We start from the raw sequence: 15,222 nt of genomic DNA on the forward strand, positions 1-15,222 counted from the left end.
TTTTCTCAAAAAATCAAAGAAATCGACTTTATTTTTTAGAAAGTCGATAGCTTTTGATTTCACAAAGTCTTATAAAACAAAGGCATGAAAAAGTCGACATTTTGAAAGAAGAAGTTGACATTTTTTACTTGATCATTTAAAAGAGGTGTGTGATTTTGAAGAATGAACTTTGACAAATTTTCAAAACGCGCTCTTAATAGAATAATCCTCAGGAAATAAGGATATTTTTTTTATGGAATATGTCTTAATAAATATTTGTATGACTCGATAAGGTTTTAAAAAGAAAATAGCTTCTTTTTCCATGAACTCTTCATTTGGAAATTTCAAGTATATATCAACTATTTCATTTTCAAATTCTAAAAATATTAAGTTTTTCATTATCAAAATTACTTTAAAAAAATAACAATATGATTAATCAAGTAAAGAATTTATTAATCAAGTATTGAATTTGATTAATAGAGTAATGAACTCATTAATTGAGTATTGCATTTGATTAATCAAGTAATGAACTTATTAATCGAGTATTGCATTTGATTAATTGAGTAATGAACTTATTAATCAAGTATTACATTTGATTAATTGAGTAACTGAATATCTTAGTTGAGTAAGGAATATTAGGTAAAGAGTGACTCTATATCTGATTTATTAATCAACTAAAAAAATGTGAAATCGAGTAATGTCTAAGATTAATTGACTAATTTTTAAGATTACTTGAGTAATGACAAAAATTATTCAAGTAACGTTATGCAAAAATTTGAAAAACTAACGATTATAGAGCATTAAATGTGCTTAATTTTGACCATTTGAGACATTTAATGCATCTTAGTCATTCTCGAATATTTGTGGCATGAAAATTAAAGTTTAAATCATATACTAAATATTAATTTTCCAAGAAAAGAGAAATGTTTATGCAAAAATTTAGGTACAAAGCTTTTTACCCACTGGATAAAAGGCTAATAGCATTGAAGAGGGAAAAGCTATAAAAGGCAAATGAGACTCAAGATGGGATACTGATCTAAATATTTTCAATACTTGTCTCGAGCCAAAGAAGCTTTCAAAGCATACATCATTTGTTCATTACAAATTAGAGAGAGAGAGAGAGATTAAAGTGCTTTTACTTCCTATCCTTTTATTCTCTCCGGTTGTAAGATCCTTCTTGTTCATTCATTCATATTTTTAGAGGATTAATTGTGCTTCATTGCGATCTTTTGCTCAAACACTTTCTTCCTTGTAACTATTGTAAGGGTTTTGCCTTATTTCTGTAAAAGGTTTGTAAAGGTTACTACTTTGCCTGAAAGGCGAAGTTCTAACTTAGCTTGTAAAAGTTGAGGCAAAAAATAAAGTCGATTTCTTAACCTATAAAAGTTAGAACAGTTGGTGAACTATTGAAAAATCCTAGGTGAGGAACCAAGATAGTGGGGTATGCTAGTAGTGCCGAACCACTATAAATATTGTGTGTTGTACTCTTAATTCTATTTTATTCCAGCAACTTTAACTTTAGCAAGTTTTATCTCTTGTATATTCATTTACATTGGATTTTTTATTCATTGTTCACTATTAGTTTTATTCTCACAACATCAGTTTTCAAAAGCTTAGGTGGTGTTTTCTTCGTGTTTCAATTTTGAGTTTTGAGTTTTGAATTCATTTTCAGTTTTATGTTTTGAGTGTCTGTTTTGAAATTTTTGAAGATGCGTTCTTTTTGAGATGTTGGGTTTGGATCTAAAAGGTGTGTGTGTGTGTGTGTGAGAGAGAGAGAGAGAGAGAGAGAGAGAGAGAGAGAGAAAGAGAGTTTCTTGAAGCAAAGTGTTGTCGTTGTGGAATAGAATCACTTTCTTCCCTTCTCCATTGCATTGCAACCTATTTGGAAAAAGGGAGAGCCTTTTGCAGATGGGATTTGGTTCCAGATGGCTTTAGTGAACAAAAAAATGAGGAAGAGGAGAATGAAGAGAAAGAGAAGAGGAAATGAGAAAGAAAGAGACAATAAACAATTCGATAACAACCAACAATCCAACAATTATCATACCAATATTGTCAGCATGTGCTATAGATGGCAGAGAAATAGAGATTAGGGGAAATGGAGAGGAAAGATGAGAAAGAAGAAGTTATTTAGATATAAGGGGCAAAATGATCAATTTTCGTACTTTGTTAATGGTAAGGGAGATTTTATATTTTAAAAAATATAAGAATAATTAGTGTCATTTCATTCAACGCGAAAGATGGTGTGTGAAATTTATCTAATTTTATAATTAAACATATTCTAACATTTTATGCTTTAAAAGCAATATTCATTTCTAAAAAATTTAGATTTTTTTTTTATTTTCCACACCATAGTATAAAGTTAAAAAAAATAGAAAATTAATTTTTTTTCTTCTCTAATTTGAAATTCAGCTATTTAATAAAAAATTTAAACTAAAAAAAATAGAAAAATAATTTCTACAACTTAACATGCCTATGATATCTTGGACTCAAAAAAAAAAATCTTGATATATTCAAATAGCAATGAATATCATAAATTAAAATAAAACTTAGTAACCTATTTTGTTAGTCCTTTTTTTTTCACACAAGTCATACAAGCCCTGGCAGAAAGGTAAATATAATGAGGTTAACCTTGCCAACACTTCAAAGAAAAACAACGTGACTGTACCACCTAATTAATATATGGACTAATCACTTAACCATACCAATTGACTAAAAGAAAGTAGGAGTGTACAATCGGTTATAACTGAATCAAATTGGTTAAAAATCACTAATCGAACTGAACTGAATCGAGCCATATAACTGAACTTAACCGACAGAGTCATATAAACTAATTAACTGATAATAGAAATTGAACTAACCGAATTTTGAGCCATTTTAATCGAATCAAAATTATTATCAAAAAAATTGAATCGAACCTAATAAAAGAGGGTTGGGTTGTTGGTTCGATTTAGTTTTTCAATTAATAATACCAAAAAAATCGAATCGAATAATCAAAATTCTTGGGAGAAATAATCAAACCGAACCGAAGCTAATAACCAAACCAAACTAAATAACCAAAAATCCCAAGGGAAATAACCAAACCAAACCCCTACCAATAAAAAACTGAACCGAACTGACTTCAATTCGTTCGGTTTACCCGAACTCTTGCTCACCCCTAAAAGAAAGATATTTACAAAATGATAGACTACTTGTGTGGCCAAATGAGTACTTAAGAGTTGAAAAATACAGCTAAGCAACTCTAAAGAAGGGGACATGTAGGGGTGTGTAGTAGTTCGGTTATTTTGGAATCGGTTATCAGTTCGATTATGTTGGGAAAAAGTTTGGTTATTTAAGAATTGATTCAGTTTTCCTTGTTCAGTTAACCGATTAAATCGAACCGACCCTTAATCAAAATGACGTCATTTTTTATACTATAAAACAACGTCATTTATGCTAAAATTCGACTATGCACAAAGAACCATATCGTGGAGAACACAGGGTACACATCCAATCCATTGTGTTCGACAATTCGAGAGTTTTCAAATGCAATGAGAGAGAGAGAGAGAGAAGGAAATCGAAACCCTAGTATAGTAGTACCCTACCATTATCGTCGCTTCCAACCATCACCATCAATTCCTTCCGTCACCTTTCCCTTTGCCATTAGACGTCGACAAAGGTGAGTTTGTCACCTTTCATCGCCTTTCCCTTTGAGCATTCAAGAGAGAGAGAAAGAAACCCTAATCCATCATAACTGAAACTGAGGGAAGTCCTACCGTCCATCGATTCATTACCTTTAATTAGCTTCTTGTCTCATTCCATTTTACTCCTAACCGAAACCCTAAACCTAAATCCTAATCGATTACCATTGGGTGTCAGTTAGTCTGTTTGATTCTTTCCACAACATCGATCCAAACCACATCGAGTCACCGACGATCGACCCACACGGCCTCACCTATAACCGATAGAGGTTAGTTTCAAATTTTCGTTATTTTAGGGTTTCAGATTTTTTAATTTTTTTGGACTTTTAGTTACAAGTTTGGGGGTTTGTTGTTGTCTCAAAAAGGGTCTCTCATTCTCATTCTCTTTCTCATTTTGTTATGTTGTTGCCATTCTTTTTCTCATTTCTTGTTGTTGTTTCCATTCTTCATTATGTTGGGATTCACTACCTGTTCGTTTTGAAACATCTTAGGTTGTATAAGGAAATAAGGCTACTGAACTTGCTGCATAATTTCCACAAGGGATCCTCCGTACTCCTGATACAGAATAGTTGCAAAATTCCACACATGTATTTTTTATCCCAACATTATTTAGTTGTGTAATGTGGTAGAAGTGGATTCCATGTTTAATCAGTTGCTTTATAATAAAAGGAAAAATCACTAGTTGGCAAGTCAAGGTTGTTTAAACTTGGTTTGTGAAGATTTTTGGGTCTCCATGGTATCAGATGCACTTTATCTGTTAATTTTTGCTTAAATTAATTAACAAGTAACTTCTGAATGTAAATGTTTCTATTGTTGTGTAAACAATAATAATATACCAAGACTTTGATTATATTAATTCACCAGTCCTTTCTATTTTTGGCCTCTATATATTGTTATGTGTTAAATTAAAAATAATAAATATACATTGCGATTATATGTGTTGTTATATGGTCATAATATAGGAAGTGTTTATTTTCTCATGTTCTAAACTTCTAGTGCTAGTACTAGGAGTGTAATGACCTGTTTCGAGTACCGGTGAAGTGTATGGACTCAGAATAATTATTTTATTTGGATAATAATCTTAGAGAATTGGTTGTGATATTACAAGTGGTTGTTAAAGGCAATGGAAATACTGAAAGTCAAAGAGGTGACATGAGTGGTAACGGGACTCGCAAGTATACAAGGTAAGTGTGTGGATAATTTATGGAAATCTTATTATGGATTAAATTGTATTTGGTTTGAATTTTATCAAATAATATTAGTAATGAGAATTTATAAAGGTGGGGACATGCAAGTCATTACCGTTAAGGGAGTAAGGGTATTTTGGTCATTATGGAATATGGATATATATGTGTGTGTGTGTGTGTGTGTGTGTGCGTGTGTGTGTGTGTGGAGAATTCTTGATTTAGAGAAGGAAAGGCAAAGGTGATATTTTACTCTTGTGTTTAGTTTTGATGATGAAAAATTTCAAATGTATTTTTTTTCTCAATCAAAGCATATGGTTTGGAAACAAAAATCAATTTCAAAGTGCTTTGTTAAAATGATCTATGATCTTTTATATTATTTAAAGATTAGCATAAACAAGTTTTAAGATCTAAAAAGAATCTCCTTGAAATCGTTGGTCAAAATAATTCTAAGGCAAAAGACCAACTAGAACATGTTTTTGAAAGTGTGTTCATTTTAGAAAGTGTTCATTTTAGAAAACTATCTCCTAGTATTTTGATATCTAATATCTCTTGGTAATGAATGGTTTTGATAAATGACTATATGAAAATCAATTTCTACTATGTGGATTATATGAATGAGAAAATGAATTTTTAGTATATAAGTTTTGCAGCAAGATATGAAAACTTATAGAAGAAATATTGAGTATGGATGAAAGATTGATTTGTTAAGAATAATTTGTTTCAAATCATACTTTTGATAATCTCAACTTGCTTTAAAGATAATCAAAATGAGTTTTTAAAGAATCGAATAAGGATGTATTGAAAATTCAAGTTTTTCTATAGAATAGTCGACTATCAGGATCATTCTGTTGACTATGCTTCAAAATAGTCGACTATTTTTTATGTTCTGTCGACTATTTAAGTATCTGTCGACTATTTTAGCATCTGTCGACTATCGAGTAAAAATAGTCGACTATGCCTTCTGATCTGTCGACTATTTTTGTTCATGAAATTCAAAAATTTCTTCATATCTCAGCATCTGTCGACTATTGGAATGTGTCTGTCGACTATTGAAATTTTGTGTTATAAAACAGTTGACTATTCGTTTTATCTGTCGACTATTTCTTGCTTTAGTTGTAAAAATAGTCAACTATATATTTCTTCTGTCGACTATTTCTTTTCGCAGAAAGCTCCAACGGCTATTTTTTCAAATCCCAACGGCTCCAAACGGCTATATTTCTCTTCAACTTCGTGGGACACTTATATATACATGTCATAGATGATCAAGAGAAGTCTAATGGACGGGAATGAATTGAATTGAGCTTACATTTTACACTCATTTCTATTTACATTCACTGTGCTTCAATTTTCTCTCTTCAAGGCTGTGATCTTAATTTGTTTACATTCATTTAAGCCTTGTATCATTTTTTAGAGACATTGTAACTAAGAGATTCATCTCTTAGATTCTCTCCAACTATATATTTCTTGTTTTCCTAGCTTGTATAGCTAGAGGGCCCATTTGAGTGGGAGGTTTTGTAATTCCTAGTCTCGGACTAGAGGACCTACTTGGTTTAAGTAGGGGGTTTTAGTGGATGGTTTGAAAAATCCTTAGTGAGGAGCTAAGGTAGTGGATTAGGCTTGGGTTAAGCCGAACCACTATAAATCTTGGTGTTCTTGTGTGCTTGTGTTCTTTAAATCATCTTTATCTTTCCAAGCATTCCTTAATTCCTCAGTTGATTCACATTTGTCATTTTATATGCTTCACATTTTAAATCATTAAAACTTCAACCTATATTAAAAAGTTTTTTTTTTTAAAATAACCAATTCACCCCCCCTCTTGGTGTGTGCCATAGCATCTCCTGTTCTAACAAAAGGGAGAGAAAGGAAAGGGTGAGCAATGAGAGAGGAAGCAAAGAAAAAGGTAGGATTTTGATTCTCTAACTTTCTCTTCATCAATCTTGGTTTTTGGTGCATCAAAAGGTAAGATTCAAATTATGGGTGGCTTCATAGACTTGGCTTTGATAAGCTAATTGAGTAATTTGGGTATGAGTTGAGTCCATAGCAACCCTATTAAATTCCATCTAGATATTGGAATTCTTCTACTATTGGAGATTTGCCTTGCACCAGTTTTATGGAATAAATATCTTTCTTTGGGGTATGATGAGAGCCATTGAGGGGTTAAGTGGTGGTGCTTCTAGTTGTGATTCTTTAGTCTGTTGGGAGGGTCTTATTTGGCATTTCTTGACATGTTTTGTTTTCAATAGCTGAGTAGGGCTTGATCTCCCTACGTTTCTTTGCAGAATGATGTTGAACCTTAACGGTGTACGTTCCAAATGGTTGCTATTTGGGGTGGTGTTGTATTTCAATTTATTTATTATTACACATTGCATGATGATGCATTGAGACATCGGGCTATGGGTTTGCATAAATCATGCTTTGTATTCAGTGGAGGGGTAAGCATTGGCATGACACGGTTGGCTTGTGAGTACCGACTTATCTATTGTAGATGAGCATAGACACATGGAACATGCATATGTGTGAGTTCTTATGTGGGCGTAGCATGGCCTGATGCTTGGCTTATGGGGTCCTTGACATCACGTTTATGCATAAGCAATTGCATTTCTTTATATGTTGCATTGCATGGATCCTTTGTGCGCAGTGGTCTAATCCGTGAAATGTACATCTGTTTCGAAGACGGGAGGACCGTTCTGAGGGAGCACTAGCTCATGAGTTCTATTATTTTGGGTGTCGGGAGTATCGCCTCAATGAGGCTTGGCTTGTGATTGTGATGCGTAAGATTAGGGATTTGAGTTCCACAACAGCCTAAGATCTTTGATGTGGTGGTGTTCATGGTTCCGTTGTGGTAACCTTTCATGGTTGCTAGCAGGTTTTTATATGAGGCCTTGGGAGCCATTGATTATGATCTCTTATGTAGGCCCTAAGGACCATATGTTTGCATTTATGCATTTTCGATTATGACTTGGCATTACAGTACATAGCATGGCTCTATATGCGATACATATCCATGTGTGGGGATATTTATGGGTGAGTCAGCTATCAACCCTGGTATCCTTTTTCTTATATATATACTTGTTGAGTCTTGTAACTCACTCTTGCTTTACGTCATTCCAAGTAAGCGTGAAAAGGCAGTCGAGGGTGGGTTCAACCAAGCTTAGCCATCCCTATGATAGACATCGTGTACAAAGGCACCCTAACTGAAAGATTCTTGGGCGTTTTGTCTTGTTTTGAGTCCAGAAAGAAGATTGTCTTGCTAGGCTAGGCGTGGTATTTCTTGTGGGATATACGAGCATGTGGGCCCTAATGTTGTCATTGAAAATGGTGTACTAAATGACTTTTGCTTCTATTGTGTATATTAATGAAAAGCTCTTTAGCGATTTTGTTTTTTTTTTAAGTCTGCATCTATATCCATTTTCGTGAGGGCTTTCTCTCAAAACTCTTGTGTTTAAGGGACTTTCGGGAGCGGGTCCTTACAGTTTGGTATCAAAGCAAGGTTAAGATTTGTCTCTGTACACATAAGAGGAATGGGTAGAGTTAAGAATGTGTCGAGTAGTCAATTATAAATCTAAATGAGGATTTTAATCTAAGTGTGCTAACTGTGTAGGAAGGATGAGTGCACGATGAGGAGAGCCACCTACCTGGGGTCGAGGCCATGGCCAACTTGTGCAAGCACCTGCACCAGAGACTCCAAGGGAGTCTAGGGCATAATTTAGAATAGCAAGGGGCCAGGGGTAACTTAGCCTGAGCCAATAGGGGGCACGCAGCTCAGGAGGGGACAATCATCTCCCAGGGCCATGATAATGGTAGGAAAAGGAAACGGACAAGCAAGGATATAATGGAAGGGATGACATGTAACTTTTGCAGTAAGAGGCATAAGAGACCTTGCCGGTTTGGTAAAAGGATTTGTTACCAATGTGGTCAAATGGGACACGTGATGAAAAATTAACCTTGGAACCAAGACGTAAGGGTGGCATGCTTCCGTTGTGGTCAACCAGGACATTTTAGGAATAGTTGCCCTTAGAATCCAGGTGAGGCGCCTGTTAGAAATGTGACATGTTTTCAGTGCGATCAAAAGGGCCACGAAGCTAACACTTGTTAGTCTCCCCTATTGCAGTACAGAGGGCAAGGGTTTACAGTACCCGCAGTCCAAGGAACAGCTCTGTAACTGGCATTGCCTCGGCCACTGTGTCCTGCTATTATTGATAGGTCCCAAGTGCAACCCATGGATGCGAAAGAGGGGAATAGCCCTAACTGAGGTATGTTTTTGTTGTATAGTAATTGATGTTAGTGTCCCCTTTGATGTGGATACAATACATTCTTTTATTGTGTCATATGCCATATGTTATGTTCTTATTCTTAGGATCTTGTGGCGCTACTATCTATTGGGGTTGCATTAGGGGGCCTAGTGTGAATGAGAAATGAGTTAATTGGAGGCTAAGAAGTGCACAAAAAGGAGCTACCTCGTAAATGAGGTAGTGCCTCAAGCTAACGAGGGCGAGATGAGTGCTACATGGTGGGGATGCATTCGCATTTGTATGAGGAATACTAGAAGGTGTTGGGTTGAGTACCATAGGTAGCACACGTACTTATCTCCTTTTAGCTAGAGATCTGGGTATGAGTTGATGTGGTACAGTATATATATATAAATGAATGAAATAAGAGTTTTGTGTTGTCCCAACCCAAACATACTTGGGTGGATATCTATAATGTGAATCTTATAGAAATAAGGGATCTATTGAAGAAAGAAGTTAGATTGTGTTCTAATATATAGATATACATATGATTTATTAGTTCGGTACTCCAATATTGAATGTGATGGGATTAAGGGACCAATAAATGAACTACTTAAATTTAAAGTGCAATAAAAAGATTTAAGAGAGTGCAATTAAGCGATCATTATGTGTTCTAGATAAAATAAAGGTTAAATAATCCACGTATATCTAGGGGATTATACATATAGGATGTTTATGGGGTGAATGAAAAAAGGAAGCAAGGACGATGGTGAGTTGGCAATCGATTGAAAAGAATTTAGGGATTCAAAAAGGAAAGGCAAAGGTAAGAAGACACAACAGGCTATCGATTGATGGTAAGGAGCTGTCGACCGGTCATGAACGGTTGCATGTCTCCTTTGTTCCATCGACTATTTTCTGTTGGGTTGAATTCCTAAGTCTCATGCCATGTTGAAGAAGTGTAGGATTACATGTGAGTGCATGTAAAGTTGGAATTAGGGGAATTTGAGGTACGTTGGGGAGAAATTACAGTTACCCAATAGCAAATCTGAAGCGATCAGTGATAATTCATTACGTGTGTGTTATATTCTGTATCATTAGATTGAAGTATTGGGAATAGTTAAAATGTGGAGAAGAGTCTAAGATGAAAATTGTGTGAAGTGGTCACAGGAAAGTGGCTTGGAAATGGATTAGCAAATCCAAAAGTTAGGTGAGGAAAATTGATTACTACACCTTAATAGGAATGCTAAGTTAGACGGTGATTTAATGTTCGAGGTTATTGACCATGTGTATATGAGGTTTTGAAGGATGTGTATGAGTCGAACTAGAATTAGAAAACTTCAGTTGTTGAATGTAATGACTTGAGGAATATATAGGACTCACCATGGGTTGATTAGTAAATTATACATAATGAATTGAGAGATGGCCTAGTAACCAAGGAATCTAAATGGGAAATTGGGAGAAGTTAAATTATGGGAACTTGAGGTTATGAAACACAAGTTGAATAGGCAAGAGCTATATCTGTCCTAAATAAGCTATAAAAAGTTCCATATGTGATTTGTGAGATATGAGGTCACTATAAATAGAGTGGCGGTCTATTTGCTTGAGTGGATGTTATGGTCACGTATTATTGCAATTATGATAGCTATACTTAATGTGTTTGATTGGGTAAAGAGAATGAATTTAGACTATCGTATTTAAAGGAAAGGAAAAGTTAAGCAGTTAATGGCAAAGGAGCTAGAATACTTTTCAAGATTAAGTTAAGTGTAGGCAAGGTATCAAGAATAAGATAGGAACAAGAAACAATCTTAGAATGATGTTGGATTGTAACAAAATGATTATGATCATTTGATGATACCCTTATATTTGATAATTAAGCTGGCAGTGCTTATGGAGCACATGAAATGAGCATCATAACAGTATCTGGAGAAATGTAATGTTGATTTGGTGAACGGTATATATTAGCATACCAACCAAGAGAAGGAACCCACTTGAAGCTTTAAGGATAATTACAACTATATTGGAAGAATAAAAGAACACGTTACCTAAAGAGTCGCCTACTAGAATTTGAAGTTAAAAGCGGAGGTATCAAGGAACTGAATTACCACTTAAACGAAGGCCTAGTAAACAAAGCAATGTCAAAGGTTAAACCCAGTTACTAGGGAGCTAGTGGGGTAATAGGGTGTACTCGCCCGTGAGCATGTTAATGATCAGGTGCGAATTTCGAGGACGAAATTCTTTTAAGGGGGGGAGATATTGTAATAACCCGTTTCAAGTACTGGTGAAGTGTATGGACTCAGAATAATTATTTTATTTGGATAATAATCTTAGAGAATTAGCTGTGATATTACAAGTGGTTGTTAGAGGCAGTGGAAATATTGAAAAGTCAAAGAGGTGACGTGAGTGGTAACGGGACTCGCAAGTATACAAGGTAAGTGTGTGGATAATTTATGGAAATCTTATTATGGATTAAATTGTATTTGGTTTGAATTTTATCAAATAATATTAGTGATGGGAATTTATAAAGGTGGGGACATGCAAGTCATTACCATTAAGGGAGTAAGGGCATTTTGGTTATTATGGAATATGGATATATGTGTGTGTGTGTGTGTGGAGAATTCTTGATTTAGAGAAGAAAAGGCAAAGGGAGAGAAAGGAAAAGGGGAGCAACAAGAGAGGAAGGAAAGAAAGAGGTAAGGTTTTGATTCTCCAACTTTCTCTTCATCAATCTTGGTTTTTGGTGCATCAAAAGATAAGATTCAAATTGTGGATGGCTTCATCTCCCTCATATTGCTCATTTTCTTTTATTTTGGGGTGTAGGAAAGTGTGGTGGCTTTTGTAGAGGATTCTCCAAGCAAGACCATGGGGAAAGGATTATTAAGGCAAGTTCCCCTCTTCTCTTCTTCATCTAACCCTTTGGACTTGATGTATGGTGGATTTAGTTATGAAAATTTCATGTTTTCCCTAAAGGATTGTTGGGTAGGAATCTATGTTAAAAAAAAATTAAATCTCTCCTCTCTTCAAATAGAGGTTGATGCCCCTATGAGATGAGGAGAATGATGTAATTTGAGATTTGATGGAGTATTGGAAGATTTGAGATGGTTTTGGGATGGTTTTGGGGTGTTCCCGATCGTTTCTATGCTTTTTTTGTCTCATTAGTCGGCTATTTTGGTCAATAGTCGACTAATAAGTGGGTTAGCTGACCCCCAAAAGATCAGATCTCAGCCCAATTGACTAATGCTTTCAATAGTCGACTGATCCTCTCATTAGTCTATTAATCATCTCATTAGTCGACTATTCATAAGTCGACTCTACATTGCGCATCTTATACTATTTTTGTCATAACTTTTTGTATAGATATGAAATTGAGGAACCGTTTGAAGTGTTGTAAACTAGACTCGATAAGATTCGATTTGGCATATAATTTGGGTTTATTTGGACAAGAATTGGACCAATTAGAGCCCCATGAATTAGTAGCCAGAATCTAAATCTTTAGTTCCAATCCAACAATGATTTGGTGCATGGGGCATAACTACTTATGGTGATATCCAAATTGAAATCCATCCTTGGTGCCATAATCTAGATGTCAGACTTGGTTTTGATAAGCTAATTGAGTAATTTGGGTATGAGTTGAGTCCATAGTAACCCTATCAAATTCCATCTAAATACTGGAATTCTTCTACTATTGGAGATTTGCCTTGCACCGATTTTATGGAATAAATATCTTTCTTTGGGGTATGATGAGAGCCATTGGCAGGTTAAGTGGTGGTGCTTCTAGTTGTGATTCTCTAGTCGGTTGGGGGGGTCTTATTTGGCATTTCTTGACGTGTTTTGTTCTCAATGGCCGAGTAGGGCTTGATCTCCCTACATTTCTTTGTGGAATGATGCTAAACCTTAACGGGGTAGGTTTCAGATGGTTGCTATTTGGGGTGGTGTTATATTTCAATTTATTTATTATTACACATTGCATGGTGATGCATTGGGACATCGGGCTATGGGTTTGCATACATTTGGGATCATGCTTTGTATTTGGTGGAGGCGTGAGCATTGGCATGACACGGTTGGCTTGTGAGTACCAACCTGTGTATTGTAGATGAGCATAGACACATGGAGCATGCATATGTGTGAGTTCTTTGTTGGTTCCTAATGATGGCAAATATATCCCAATAGGGGGGGTGAATTGGGATTAGGGTAAATTTTCGATAATTTAAAACTTTAATTGATGGGAGAATACTAGGTTTCGAAATATAGGGCTTATGTTTTGAAATAAAACTTTCTGTTAAGTAGGTTTCAAAACCTACTATATATGTTTCGAAATATAGCTCACTGTTTTACAAGTTTCGAAATATGAAATGTATGTTTCAAAATCTACTTCACTGTTTTGCTTAATTCGAAATCCTTTACCTTGTATTTCAAAATAACGATCTTTGAAAAAGATGATTTATATAATTAAGAGTATACCAAAGATGTGTGTATATCAAAAATATGTTTTCTACGTATATGTATAAGTTTATGCTTAAGAAAACTATTTTAGACTTTGATAACAAAACATATGAAAGCATGTGCAATAGGCTATAATGATATGCGAAAGCTAAAGAACACTTGCACACAAGATTTATAGTGGTTCGGCACCCGCCTACTCCACTACCTTCAAGCTTTCCCACTTGAAGGATTTGCAATCCCAATCACTTTTACTAGTAATCAACCACAACAAGGGTTTTACCACAGTTCACCCCAAAACCTTACAAAGTGAGTTTTTACAAGCTCAACTCAAACCTAGCACCAAGTGAGTTTTAGGCTCAACTCAAACCTTACACCAAATGAGTTTTAAGGCTAAACTCAAACCTTCGACACAATGAGTTTTAAGCTCAACTCAAACCTTACAACAATCAAGATAATTAAATTTATCTTATAACCCAAAGAGCAATAAATGCCTTATCACATGGTTGTACAAACCTCTCAACTTGAGGTGAGGAGAGCTGGAGGATGATACTCGTTGTTTGCACTTGCTTCTCCTTTTTCACATCACAATGCACATCTAGGAATGGATGAATGGATCCTTTTTGAAAGCTTGTCGAACGGAGTTAGATCACATGTGCTTGTGCGTGCTCACTTGTTGTATCTTGTTCTTGCTCTATCAATATCTTCTTGTCTTCAAATACCTGCTATTTATACCAAGAGATAGAAATCTAGTTGTTTATAGCCATTAGAGACAAGACAGAAAAGTAGGTTTCGAAACATACAAAGTGTGTTTCGAAACATCACATAAATAGACCAAGGTTTTGAAATATAGACAACAGGTTTCGAAACATACAAGCTTCCAGCTAGACAAAACACTTAGGGCCTGTTTGATTGGCCATATTTTCCATGGAAAATAGCTATTTTCCATGTAAATTCTAGTTTTGGTGGTGTTTGATTAGCAATGTTTTCTAGGTAATTTCAATTCTCATTTTTGATCACGTGACCCCCAATTCCCACTTTTGCTGGAAAATCAATTCTTAGGGGGGGGCTGGGAAAAGAAATTCCAGGGAAGAAGAAGAAGAAAAACTAAAGCACGAAGGAGAAGAAGAGGGGAAGCGCAATCGCGAGGAGGAGGGGAAAGGCGGTCGGCGATGGCAACCATGGCCAGTGAAGATTGGCCATCGACGATGGGCAACGAAGATGGCAGCGGCGACGATGGCGGCTGCAACCGGCGCTGGTGGCGATGGGGGGAGGCAGGGAGAAGAATTGGGTTTGGGAGGGGGAGAGAGAGAGAGATGGGTAGCTTACCACGAAGGCAACGATGGCGGCGATGGGAGAAGGCTCCAGCAATGACGGCGATGGAAGAAGGCAACGATGGCGGTGGTGCTTGCTCCAGCGATGGCGGCCATGGGAGAAGGCAGCGATGGCAGCGATGCTTGCTCCAACGATGGCAGCCATGGGAGAAGGCAGCGATGGCGGCGATGCTTGCTCCAGCGATGGCGGCCATGGGAGAAAGTAGCGATGGCGGCGATGAGAGAAGACAGGGCAGCATGGTCTGGTGCTGCTAGATCTCTCCATTCTCCAGCGATGGCAGCGATGGAAAATGGCAGGGTGAAGAACTGGGTTTGGGAGGCAGGGGAGAGAGAGAGAGAGATAGGAGAAGGCAGGGAGATGACATGGGTGGGTTTGGGG

Source organism: Diospyros lotus, chromosome 3, assembly GCF_014633365.1.
Source record: "Diospyros lotus cultivar Yz01 chromosome 3, ASM1463336v1, whole genome shotgun sequence".
NCBI lineage: Eukaryota > Viridiplantae > Streptophyta > Magnoliopsida > Ericales > Ebenaceae > Diospyros > Diospyros lotus.